The sequence below is a fragment of the Rutidosis leptorrhynchoides genome, chromosome 8 (genome assembly GCF_046630445.1).
Source record: "Rutidosis leptorrhynchoides isolate AG116_Rl617_1_P2 chromosome 8, CSIRO_AGI_Rlap_v1, whole genome shotgun sequence".
NCBI lineage: Eukaryota > Viridiplantae > Streptophyta > Magnoliopsida > Asterales > Asteraceae > Rutidosis > Rutidosis leptorrhynchoides.
In genome coordinates, this window is record NC_092340.1 from 345,758,985 (window position 1) to 345,773,379 (window position 14,395).

Sequence of the window (14,395 nt, forward strand, 5' to 3'; positions counted from 1 at the left end):
CGTCATTTAACAAGTGTAGGTTTGACCTCGGATTCACGAACCTATATAATTTATATATATATATTAACACATATATATTTAACATGTAATAAACATCAAATCTGTTTGTATATATTAATTATATATTACTTATTTAAAATAGAAATGTAATATTTATATAGTTATCATATATGTATATTTTTATATAAATAACTTTTGTTTCTTAAAAATAACGATTTTAATGATACTAAAATAGTGTTGGTAATAGTAATAATTAGGTTTAATAATGGAAACATAAATTTTTGATAATAATACTAGTTGTTTTATTTGAAGTAATAGTAATAATGATAATAATAATATTAATATTAATAATGATACTAAAATCATGTTTAATGATAATAATGATAAAAATAATGATAATAAGGATACTTTTAATGATATTAATAATAACAATAAATAATATTAATAATAATAATAAGTAATAATAAACATTAGGAATGTGACTACCTTAATTAAGTTTGTAGTTCCCATGAAAGAAATAAAAACAAATGTTAGTGTCCAGGCTCGAACCCGAGACCTCTCGTTTAAGCACAAACGCCCCTAACCATCTGTTATGTCTAGGCTTTTCTGTTCAAGTTTGACCTTTAGTTAAATTAACCCATCGTTTACAATCATCATCATCTTTTAATCTTTACGTATCATCATTGTATCACGATTTTCCCTTCATCGTGATTTATCACTCATATCATACATGATCATCATCATTATATCATTATCATCATACTCCAAACATCATCATCATGATATCTCATTATTTGTATATGTTACTAACATCACCACCCAAGATAAAGCAGGCCCAACACAAATATATATATATATATATATATATATATATATATATATATATATATATATATATATATATATATATATATATATATGGATCGATGCATAAGCCCACTTCAAGGCTATTGTAACAGCCCAACAACCCTATTTTAAAAATCGATCCCAGCAAGGAATAATAATGCATCGACTTAAATAATAATTAGGTATGATCATGTGTATCTTACAGCTCACTTATCCACTAGCAAAACTCATTGTTAATTATTAAAGTCACCGTTATCATTAATCATTATATGTATCATCAACCTTTCTTAGATCATGACCTACCATTACTATTCTTCACTTAGTATATTTATAACAGCAGGATATGCGAGTAGCAGGAACAATGATTCGAGTGATAGTGGTTGTGAGGTGGTTTGCGTTGGTGTTGAGTGGCGATAGAACAGGTACGGAGCAGCAGCAAATATCATATCATCCTCTCTATCAATTAGTTACAGTACTAACATAATATCATTGAGTACCACTAATTTACCATCTTCATCGTTTCACACGATATTGCAACAAAACAATCTGAATACAATGCAAGTACCGACAGTTTTGTCGAACAATCAGAAGGATAGGAAAAGGGTTTTTGAATCGTGGTTTAGTTGTGGTTTTAAGAGAAAGACAAAGATGATTTTTGTGTAGGTTTCATGGAGTAGCAACCCAAGGACGATTACCGGCTTACAGAACATTATAAATAATAAATGTAGAAGTCATGAAGCATAAGTGGTGGTGTTTTGTGGTCGTTGGTTGTGTCCACGATTGAAGTGGGTTGAGGTGGTGATCGGTTGTGATGATGAGTGGAGAAGAAAAGTGGTTTGAATGGTTTTACAGCTGCTCAATTCGAACAGCATAATGGTTGTTTTGGTCATAAAAGATGATAGTGTTTACGACGGTTGTAAAAAGAACAAAAGAGAGAGATGAAGAAGGAGAGAAAGAAGGGTGACGGTTGTTTATGGTGTTGTTCGATGGAGACGGAAATCAAAATAAAAGAATGGAAGAAAGAAAGGTGATGAAGTAGTTTATTTGATGGTGGTAGTTTGTAGTGATCATGTTAAGTGGTGTTTATGACTTATTTGAATGCTTTAACTTTCTATCTATATATCTAATTTAGATGCAAAACCATATGTATATATATATATATAAAAGAGATGGTGGGTTGTGAACTGCATATTATCATATTTATGGGTATATTTTATCGTGCAGAAAAGTTAAAAATTTATATCAATCGAGCCCCACCCCAATGGCACACGACTAAATCTCATTCTGTGATTAACTTTTGTATTCAACTTCCTGACACTTCCTTTTTCCATTTAACTTCTAGTTAATTGACATGGAATCCTAGACTACAGTAATCAGGAAAATAAGAGTTGAAGTTGATAGTTAACAAATTATTTGTATTTTGTGTTTGGCAAATTCAGCAATTTGCATCTCTCTCGGGTTGGAGATCCGGCTTTTGGGTAGGGATATGGTCCATGTGGATAAGAATCACAATTTGCTTGGCCCCGTATTTGACTAGGATAGAAAATATCATACTTAAAGGTTTATCCATGATGTGAGTCATATTAATATGAGTTTTAGCTGTTATAGAAGACAATGACATGTATTGAGTTGCGAGAATATTAACAATACTTAATATTAATAATAATGTTATTAACACTAATATAACAAATTAATATTAATACATAATTATTTACATAAAATGAGATATTACATATTTCTATATATAATATTTACTTACTTTACAATATTCATATATACAATTATGTATATAATTTAAATATATTTACCTACAATTGTTAATATATGTATATTCGTTATTAACTTTATATGATTACTAACGAAATGTCAATCGAGTATTACAACCGTTGACTGGTTAAGTTCGACATCATTTATATATATATATATATATATATATATATATATATATATATATATATATATATATATATATATATATACACACACACACACACATACACATATCTATTTATAATTAATTGTTCGTGAATCATCGAAACTGGTCGAAGTCAAATGAATGTACGAAAATAGTTAAAAAAATTTTGAAACGCAACATAACGGACTTTGCTTATCATGTCAGAATTATGAAATCGTATCGAGAGTTTGGTTTAAAATTAGTCGAAATTTTCCGGGTCGTCACAGTATGATATGTCAAAACATTTGCATACGTGTCTATCGTATCTCAAGATTACATAATATATTAGAATACATGTATAATACAATATAAGTTAGCTAGGATATGATTAATATAGGTTTGTTACCAATTTTCACGTAGCTACAACAAGAAAAATTATCAAATCTTGTTTTACCCATAACTTCTTCATTTTAAATCCATTTTGAGTGAATCAAATTGGTATGATTTCATATTAAACTCTAATTTAAGAATCTAAACAGAAAAGGTATAGGTTTATAGTCGGAAATTTAAGTTACATGTCAATTACTAAAGAGGTAGTCATTTCCGTTGAAAAAACGACATCTTGATGACCATTTTGGAAAACATACTTTCACTTTGAGTTTAACCATGATTTTTGGATATAGTTTCATGTTCATAAGAAAAATCATTTTCCCAGAAGAACAACTTTTAAATCAAAGATTAAGATAGTTTTTATTTTTCTAACCCAAAACAGCCCCCCGTTTCACTACGACGGCGTATATCCGGTTTTAAGGTGTTCTTCGTGTTTCCGGGTTTTAAATAATTAAGTTAGCATATCTAAGGATTAACTTTTGTTTGTGAACAAGTTTAGAATTAACTAAACTATGTTCTAGTGATTACAAGTTTAAACCTTCGAATAAGATAGCTTTATATGTATGAATCGAATGATGTTATGAACATCATTACTACCTAAAGTTTTCTGGATAAAGCTACTGGAAATGAGAAAAATGGATCTAGCTTCAAAGGATCCTTGGATGGCTTGAAAGTTCTTGAAGCAGAATCATGACACGAAAACAGTTCAAGTAAGATTTTCACTCGAAATAAGATTGTTATAGTTGTAGAAATTGAATCAAAGTTTGTATATGAGTATTACCTTGATTTAGAATGATATCTTACTGTAAACAACAAGGATTTCTTGAGGTTGGATGATCACCTTACAAGATTGGTAGTGAGCTAGTAAACTTGGAAGTATTCTTGATTTTATGAAACTAGAACTTGTAGAATTTATGAAGAACACTTAGAACTTGAAGATGGAACTTGAGAGAGATCAATTAGATGAATAAAATTGAAAAATGAAAGTGTTTGTAGTTGTTTTTGGTCGTTGGTATATGGATTAGATATAAAGGATATGTAATTTTGTTTTCATGTAAATAAGTCATGAATGATTACTCATATTTTTGTAATTTTATGAGATATTTCATGCTAGTTGCCATATGATGGTTCCCACATGTGTTAGGTGACTCACATGGACTGCTAAGAGCTGATCATTGGAGTGTATATACCAATAGTACATACATCAAAAAGCTGTGTATTGTACGAGTACGAATACATGTGCATACGAGTAGAATTGTTGATGAAACAGAACGAGGATGTAATTGTAAGTATTTTTGTTAAGTGGAAGTATTTTGATAAGTGTCTTGAAGTCTTTCAAAAGTGTATGAATACATATTAAAACACTACATGTATATACATTTTAACTGAGTCGTTAAGTCATCGTTAGTCGTTACATGTAAGTGTTGTTTTAAAACCTTTAGGTTAACGATCTTGTTAAATGTTGTTAACCCATTGTTTATTAAATCAAATGAGATATTAAATTATTACATTATCATGATATCATGATGTATTAATATATCTTAATATGATATACATACATTAAATGTCATTACAACGATAATCGTTACATATATGTCTCGTTTCAAAATCATTAAGTTAGTAGTCTTGTTTTTACATATGTAGTTCATTGTTAATATACTTAATGATATGTTTACTTATCATAATATCATGTTAACTATATATATATATATATATATATATATATATATATATATATATATATATATATATATATATATATATATATATATATATATATATATATATATATATGTCATCATATAGTTTTTACAAGCTTTAACGTTCGTGAATCACCGGTCAACTTGGTGGTCAAATGTCTATATGAAACCTATTTCAATTAATCAAGTCTTAACAAGTTTGATTGTTTAACATGTTGGAAACACTTAATCATGTAAATAACAATTTCATTTAATATATATAAACATGGAAAAGTTCGGGTCACAACACTTAATATCCATCGAAATATCAAACGAGTATTATACTCATTTAATATTTATTTTTAATATACCTTATTTACATATAGAGATATATTTTAAATAATAATTATTATAATATCTTATTTTTATTTTATTTTACATAATTAAATTTTAATAGCAATAACATATAATATTTCAATTTATATTTCAAATTATTATTTATATATATACACACATATCTATTTACAATTAATTGTTCGTGAATCGTCGGAGATAGTCAAGGGTAATTGATTATAATAATAATAACACTACTTAATAATAACACTACTTATATATATATATATATATATATATATATATATATATATATATATATATATATATATATATATATATATATATATATATATATATATATATATATATATATATATATATATATATATATATATACACACACAAATATAGTTGTGAAAAATATAGCGTTAAACTCAGCCAGCTCCCTGTGGAACGAACTGGACTTACTAAAAACTACACTACTTTACGATTAGGTACACTGCCTATAAGTGTTGTAGCAAGGTTTAGGTCTATCCATTCAATAAATAAATAAATAACTTGTGTAAAATTGTATCGTATTTAATAGTATTTCGTATTAAAAATATAAAGTATTTCGTACTACCCCTCGCACACATCAAGTATTTTTGGCGCCGCTGCCGGGGACCGAACGCTGAAGTGAAATGCTATATTCTAATTTTTTTATATATATTTTAAGTGTTTAATCTATTTCTGTAAAAATATAATAAGTTTTAAACATAATATATATATATATATATATATATATATATATATATATATATATATATATATATATATATATATATATATATATATATATATAAGAATTTATCTATAAAAAGTATTTTTTTAAGTTTTTAAAATATAAATTTATTTTTGTCTTTTATTTTGTAATTTTTTTTTTAAATTAAATATATAAAAAAGTAAAAAAATAAACTGAAACTGCTGAACCAGTTTTAATTCTGCACGAATTTTGAACCTGCATAACTCCGCAGTCGCGGAGATCCTTGGGCAGAAATCATCGCAGTTGCGGAGCCTGTCTGACAGGTTAAACCTTTGACTGCATTAAATACGGTTTAGGGTTTTAATTAATTATAATAATTATTATTAAACCTAATTAGGGTTTTTAATTTTTTAATATATATTTATTTCTAGTTTTAATTTATAATTTGTAATATTAAGTTTAAATATTATTATTAAATATATAGAATAATATTTTTATAAAATAAAAATAATATTTTTATAAAATTGTATTTTTATCAACTTAGCTTCTTTTTGTATTTTTTATCGTTAAAATTCGTAATTTCTATATTTATCATTCGTAATTAGTTTTAAACTTAGTTTTTGCCGTAGTTTTTTTTTATATTTCTAGATTTTTAGGCTTTGCCGTAAAATTCCTTAAATGCTTTTTCTTTAGATTAAAATTTAGGTGCTCTAGAATTTTGCGACGCTGTTTTAAGATTTAAGTGCCTTTTAAGTTATTGCCGTTTTAGATATAGAATTCCTTTTAAGCTTTAATACCTTTAGACGCAAGTTTTAATATTTAGTTTTTAGACTTTTAAGTTTCGACGCTTTACTTTCTTATTATTATTTTTTGACGTTTGTTTTTCGACTCTTATTTTTTGACGCGCTTTTTCTTTCTCATTTCTACGCTCTAGTTTTTAGGACATAGTTTTTTATTTCAAAATTTCGACGAAAAATTATTTTAAGCGGTTAAATTGATAGACATCCAAAATTTTCTGGTTCGTAGTAATAGTTGGATTTGTTAGTGGCGAGTTGTGGGCTTCCGATTTAAAGGGTCCTGGCTACCTGCTGCATCTATTGGCTATTCAAAACGTGAGCAAAATCAGAAAAGACTATTAATTTGATAATTTATATAGTTTTTATTTTTATAACTAATAGGATATTCAGTGAATGCACCGAGCAAAACGTTCAGCACCTTTCATACGTTCACCACCTATAACGCGATCAAGACATCTTCGAACCTTTAATAGGATCTGTACTTTATTTAAAATCAAAGAAGTTGAGGATGAACAGATCTATCTCATGTTATTTCCCTGGACTTTAAAGGGAGAAGCCAAAGATTGGTTAGAATCGTTACCCGAAGGAGCGATTGATACATGGGATGTCTTAGTTGAGAAATTTCTTAAAAGATTCTTTCCGGCATCTAAAGCCGTGAGACTTCAAGGAGAAATTGTTACGTTCATGCAAAAGCCAAATGAAACATTATATGAGGCGTGGACAAGATTCGAAAAGTTGTTGAGAGGATGTCCTCAACACGGTTTAGAAACTTATCAAATAGTGCAAATATTATACCAAGGATGCGACGTTGCTACACGAAAAGACATCGACACAGCAGCTGGTGGTTCCATTATGAAGAAAACTGCAACTGAAGATCACAAAATTATCGATAACACAGCCTCCCACTCACATGAGTGACATCAAGAAAAAGATATCTTTCGTTCATCTAAAGCGGCTAGAGCCGATTCTAGCCATGACTTTGATTCCATTTCCGCAAAGTTAGATGCTTTCGAGAGATGATTGGAAAAGATGACTAAAGATATTCATGCAATACGAATTAGTTGTGAGCAGTGCGGAGGACCACATTTGACAAAAGATTGTCTCAGTATTGAACAAACAATGGAACAAAGAGAGAATGTTTCATACATAAACCAAAGGCCTGGAAATAATTATCAAGGTAATTATCAATCGCCAAGAACAAACTACAATCAAAATCAGAATTATAACCGAAATGTTCCATACAACAACCAACAAGGTCCTAGCAATCAACAAGTATCTAATAATACTTACAACCAGCAAAGACCTATTTTTCCAAATAAACCACCACAAACCGATAATAAAAAGCCAAATTTAGAAGATATGATGTCGAAGCTAGTTGAATCTTAAACTCAATTTTTCACATCTCAGAAACAAACTAATGAACAAAATGCTCAAGCATTTAGAAATCAACAAGCTTCAATCCAAAATCTGGAATAAGAAGTGAGCAACCTAGCAAGGTTGATAGGTGAAAGAAAACCGAGGAGTCTACCTAGCGATACAAATGCTAACCCCCGAAATGAAACAGCTAAAGCCATTACCACAAGAAGTGGCATTACACTCAAACCACCTGAAATGCCTATAATTTCTGATGACTCTATTCCTACTACACATGCACCACAGCCTGAGCAATATAAAAAAATAGAACCAGTAGTTGAAAAGGTTAATGAAGATAACAAAGTTAAGTCAAAGCCTTATGTTAAACCATACCAACCACCACTTCCTTACCCGAGTAAAATGAGAAAAGAAAGAATTGAAGCTGAGCAATCCAAATTTTTGGATATTTTTAAACAAATAAATTTCAATCTTACTTTCATTGATGTGATTTCAGGAATGTCTAGATATGCTAAATTCCTGAAAGATCTAATCACAAATAGAAAGAAAATGGAAGAACTTTGGCTGTTACTATGAATGCTAATTGTTCCGCAGTGTTGTTGAATAAGATACCAGAAAAACTCTCTGATCCTGGAAGTTTCACAATTCCATATTTTCTGGGTAGTCTTAATTCAATAGAAGCATTGGCAGACTTAGGTGCTAGTATAAATTTAATGCCATATTCATTATATACTAAACTAGACCTTGGAGAATTGAAACTAACACGAATAAGCATACAACTAGCCGATCGATCAGTAAAATATCCTAGAGGAATAATGAAAAACATGCTAGTTAAAGTTGGTACTTTAGTATTTCCAGTAGACTTTGTTATTCTGGACATGGAAGAAGATTCTCGAGTTCCTCTTATATTAGGAAGACCATTGTTAAACACGGCTAAAGCAATAATAGACGTGTTTGGTAAGAAACTGACCCTAAGTATAGAGGACGAGAGTGTTACTTTTTCTGTTGATAGAGCCATGCAACAACCGCAATCTGCAGATGATACCTGTTATTATATTCAAACTATAGATTCACATGCTGAATTGTTACAAGAATTTCCAGAATTACAAGGAACATGAGAGTGTTCTTTAGGAGAAGGAATTGAACCAATTGATGAAACTGAAATGTTAGCCACACTTATAGCTAATGAATACGAAATAACAATAGAAGAACTTCAAATGCTAAAAGAGGAAGACAAATATCGATACAAATCATCAATAGAAGAACCACCGATATTAGAGTTAAAGTCACTTCCAACCCATTTGGAATACGCTTATTTACATGGTGAATCTAAATTACCTGTAATAATCTCGTCTTCTCTTACGGAAAATGAAAAATCTCAACTCATTTCTGTGCTAAAAGCTCATAAACCAGCTACTGCATGGAAAATTCATGATATTAAAGGTATAAGTCCTTCGTATTGCACACATAAAATCCTTATGGAAGAGGGTCATAAAACCTATGTGCAACGCCAACGAAGACTAAATCCTAATATGCAAGATGTTGTTAAGAAAGAAATAATTAAACTGCTAGATGCAGGTTTAATTTATCCAATCTCTGATAGTCCATGGGTAAGCCCAGTTCAATGCGTACCTAAGAAGGGTGGCATCACTGTCATCACAAATGAAAAAGATGAGCTTATTCCTACTAGGACTGTAACAGGATGGCGTATTTGTATTGATTATATAAAATTAAATGACACCACCAGAAAAAATCACTTTCCCTTACCTTTCATTGATCAAATGTTGGAAAGGTTAGATGGGAACCGTTACTATTGTTTTCTTGACGATTTCTCTGGATACTTTCAAATTCCAATCGCACCCGAGGACCAAGAGAAAACCACATTCACGTGCCCTTATGGTACTTTTGCTTACAAACGCATGCCATTTGGACTTTGCAACGCCCCTGCAACCTTTCAAAGGTGCATGATGGCGATTTTTCACGACATGATAGAAGAATGCATGGAAGTTTTCATGGATGACTTTTCAGTCTTCGGTGATACATTTGAAACATGTCTAGTTAATCTTGAACGAATGCTTATTAGATGCGAGCAATCAAATATAGTACTTAATTGGGAGAAATGCAATTTCATGATTTAAGAAGGCATCGTTCTTGGTCATAAAATTTTAGGTGAAGGAATTAAAGTGGATAGAAATAAAGTAAATGTAATTGCTAAACTTCCACATCCGACCAATGTTAGAGGAGTTAGGAGTTTTCTAGGGCATGCCGGGTTTTACCGATGTTTCATAAAAGATTTTTCTAAAATTGCCACTCCTATGAATAAACTCCTTGAAAAAGATGCTCAATTCATCTTTTCAGATGAATGCATCAAATCTTTTAATATTCTTACAGAAAAACTCACTAATGCGCCGATCATGATAACTCCAAATTGGAATCTACCATTTGAACTCATGTGCGATGCAAGTGATTTCACAATGGGAGCCGTTTTAGGTCAAAGAATTGAAAAACGATTTCAACCTATCTATTAAGCTAGTAAGAAGTTACAAGGAGCACAAATGAATTACACAACTACTGAAAAAGAACTCCTTGCTATTGTCTTTGCTTTTGACAAATTTCGTTCATATATCGTTTTAGCTAAACGGTGGTCTATACTGATCATTCTGCTCTTAGATATCTATTTTCAAAACAAGATACCAAACCACGATTAATCCGTTGGATCTTACTCTTACAAGAGTTCGATATTGAAATCTGAGACAAAAAGGGAGCAGAAAATCTCCCAGCTGATCATCTTTCTCGCCTTAAAAATCCTGAATTAGAAGTTCTAAATGAATCGGCCATACAAGATAACTTTCCTGATGAATATCTATTGAAGATCGATTATAATGAAATTCCATGGTTTGCAGACTATGCAAACTACTTAGTATGTGGATTCCTTGAAAAAGGGTTGTCGTACCAAAAACGAAAGAAATTCTTTAGTGATATAAAACACTATATTTGAGAGGATCCACATTTGTTTAAGAGATGTCCCGATGGAATAATACATCGATGCATATTCAGAAATGAAGCTAGTCAAATATTAAACCATTGTCACACATGACCAACAGGAGGGCATTATGGGCCTCAACTCACAGTAAGGAAAGTCTACGACGCTAGATTTTATTGGCCTACAATTTTCAAAGACGCACACCTTCTTTGTAAATCCTGTAATGCATGTCAAAGGGTCGGAAAAATAAGTCAACGTGATGAAATTCCACAAAATGTCATTCAAGTATGTGAAGTATTTGACGTTTGAGGTATTGACTTTATGGGCCCATTTCCAAAATCTCATAATAATCTCTACATTCTCGTTGCCATTGATTATGTATCTAAATGGGCGGAAGCACAAGCTCTCCCAACTAACGATGCACGAGTTGTAATCAACTTCTTAAAATGTCTTTTTGCTAGGTTCGGAACACCGAAAGCTTTAATAAGTGATCGGGGTACTCATTTCTATAATAATCAACTTGAAAAAGTTCTCAAAAGATATGGAGTAACTCATAAAATCTCAACTGCTTATCATCCAAAAACAAGTGGACAAGTTGAAAACACCAACCGAGCATTAAAACGTATTCTAGAGAAAACTGTAGGATCAAATCCGAAGGAATGGTCCATGAAATTTGTGACGACCCGGAGATTTCCGACCAAATTTAAACTTAATATTTATATGATATAGACACGATAAGCAAAGTCTGTAATGGCGAGTCTCGAAAATTTCGAAACTATGTTCATATGACCAATTACCCTCTGACTGTGCCTGATGATTCACGAACAATGGTTTATAAATAAATATATATAAACCATTATAGCATTATTTATTATGATTATTATCATTAAATTTATTAAAATTCTCATTTTTTGATTATTAGTATCATTATTAACTATTATTACTATTAATATATTTATTAGAATTATTGATATTATTGATATTATTATTAATTTATTTTTTATTATTAGTTCCATTATTATTATTAAAATTAATACTAAACATTAATGATGTATAATTATTATTATTATATTTACCTAAAATACAGATATAGATATAGACTATATACAGCTATACAAATACATATATATAAATAAATACTTATACGTATACAAAATAAAGTTATATGTATATACAAATAGGTATACAGATATATACATATATATGTAAAAACAGTTAAATACATTTATAACTATAGAGAATATCGTATTCTGTTTCAAATCGTTTTCACTCTGTAACTGAGTTGATTTTTCTTGTCTCCAATTCTGTTATAAGATTCGAAATCAAAATAAGATGTATCCAAATTACTTTACCCGTCTCTATCTGCTTTGATTTTTTTTTCTTTATTCCTCTGCTACTAATTGAAGATTTTGTCGTACCAATCAAGCTACAAAGCAAAAAGTAACGAATCTTGTAGCTGTATTAAACTCACATGCACTTGATATAGTTTTGTTTGTTCCTCTCTGGATCGAATATATCTTTCGAACCCTTCTTTGCTATAAAACAATCCATCACCTTCTTTATTCTTATGGATATTACTCTCGTTTATAGCCATTTGAACCCGCACTCAATTCTATTTATGGACCGATTAAACTCACCCAATAACACATCTTCATGGTATACGAAAACCATCATTTTATTGTTGTTTGTTCGAACCAAGAACACCACCACTAACTTCATTTGTTTCCCTGCTCAAGCTTCGATCACCATAATGAAACATCACTTCACTTTTGCTTCTATTGTTAGCCGAGAACCAAACTCATGAACCATCACGACACTACTTAAACACCACCTTCGAACACCATGGAAAACCACTATTTTCTTCTTTCTCTCATCTTCTCTCTCCAAATCCTAAACGACACCCACTTAGATTTTTCTTCTGTCTCGTTCGAAACCTGGCCAACCTATAACCACTTCCGTTGGTGTTTTCAAAAACCTGCTTAATTGTGCTGCTACTACTATACGTGTAAGTTCCTATTCTCCTAAATCATACGAATATAAAAATGATGAGGTGATTAAAATTGACAATGAATATATATAAAGGAGATAGTGGCTTGGTAAAGAATTATTTGATGGACCAAAAAACCCCACCACGTTTTCCTGTCGTTTGATCTAATCCACTAAGATTGAACAACAACTCGCATGGACTTGCTTTATAATTCTTTTGGCCGAATATTATAATACAATAGGTGATGATTAAGACGGTAAAGGGTTTATTATGTTTCTATTATAAAAGCTATATACCAACACCCACTTGTTATCCATTACAATTATTAAATTTTGACTGAAGTGTACTACTTTTGGACTGTAATTGAGCTGCTATCGAGTCCCTTTATAAAACCATGATGAGCCGTGAATTATTTAGTTTGTTTGGGACCGAGGAATGATTTGTGGACGGATAAGAAGAATCATAAATTGATTGTAGGCATGTTCCACTTTATGAAAGAAAAGGATGGGAAGAGTGCTGCACTAATTACGGCCCCTTATTTTTTTATAAATCACGCGTTAATCAAATGAAGATTGAGCCAAATAGAATTTTAAATGGGTATTTGAGTTGGTCCACCATGTTGCTTTCCCTTTTAGAACCGTGGACTTATAAGCACATTTGGGCCAAGATCAATTTTTCTTTTGAGCCAAGAAATAGATAACGATTATGATCTTGATATGAGGAAACTGAGATTTAGTTGCTATATGATGAATGATAATAGTGTTGATGATAACAGAATGCGTGGAAGGTGATATTGAGATAGGATTATGTTTATGATGATATTCGAAGATTATGATGGGGTGTAACATGATTAGGATGATGTTTAGGGTTAGGGTATGATAAGGATAATGATAATGATACATGATGATAATAAGTTCCGAAGGAAGTATTGGTAATGATCGAAGTAATGGTGATGATAATATGATAGATGATGTGAATGATGTTAATAAAATATGATGATTATGCTGTAAAAATAAAAAGTGATACATGAAATAATAAAGAAGAAGAAGAAGTCAGTTAATGGTTACATATATTTAGTATAGGCTTTATTCCAGAAAAACGAGTTAGCTCAATGGATTAGGGGTGTGTTTGTTGAACGAGAGGTCTCGGGTTCGAGCTTAGGCTCTGGCATTTTTTTTTTTAGAAAAAGAAGAAGATGGAAACAGAAGTAAAAGTTAAGAACAATTTAAGTTGGGTATTATTTCAGAATTGAAACACATAGCGTAATGGTTATAGATGTTATCGGGTTAGCGGGACGTCGAGGGTTCAAATCCGGACTTGGACATTTTTTTTTATAAAAGCTTTGGAAGGTAGATTTCTTTACCCAAAAC

At 30.5% G+C, this 14,395-nt stretch overlaps 1 non-coding gene across 1 annotated transcript; it reads right to left on the reverse strand.

Annotated features, from left to right (window-relative positions):
• Positions 1–7,341: 7,341 nt before the first annotated feature.
• LOC139865405 (small nucleolar RNA R71) lies at positions 7,342–7,448 on the reverse strand. The gene has a single exon (XR_011764927.1). It is a non-coding gene; the product is annotated as a small nucleolar RNA R71 (small nucleolar RNA).
• Positions 7,449–14,395: the final 6,947 nt, after the last annotated feature.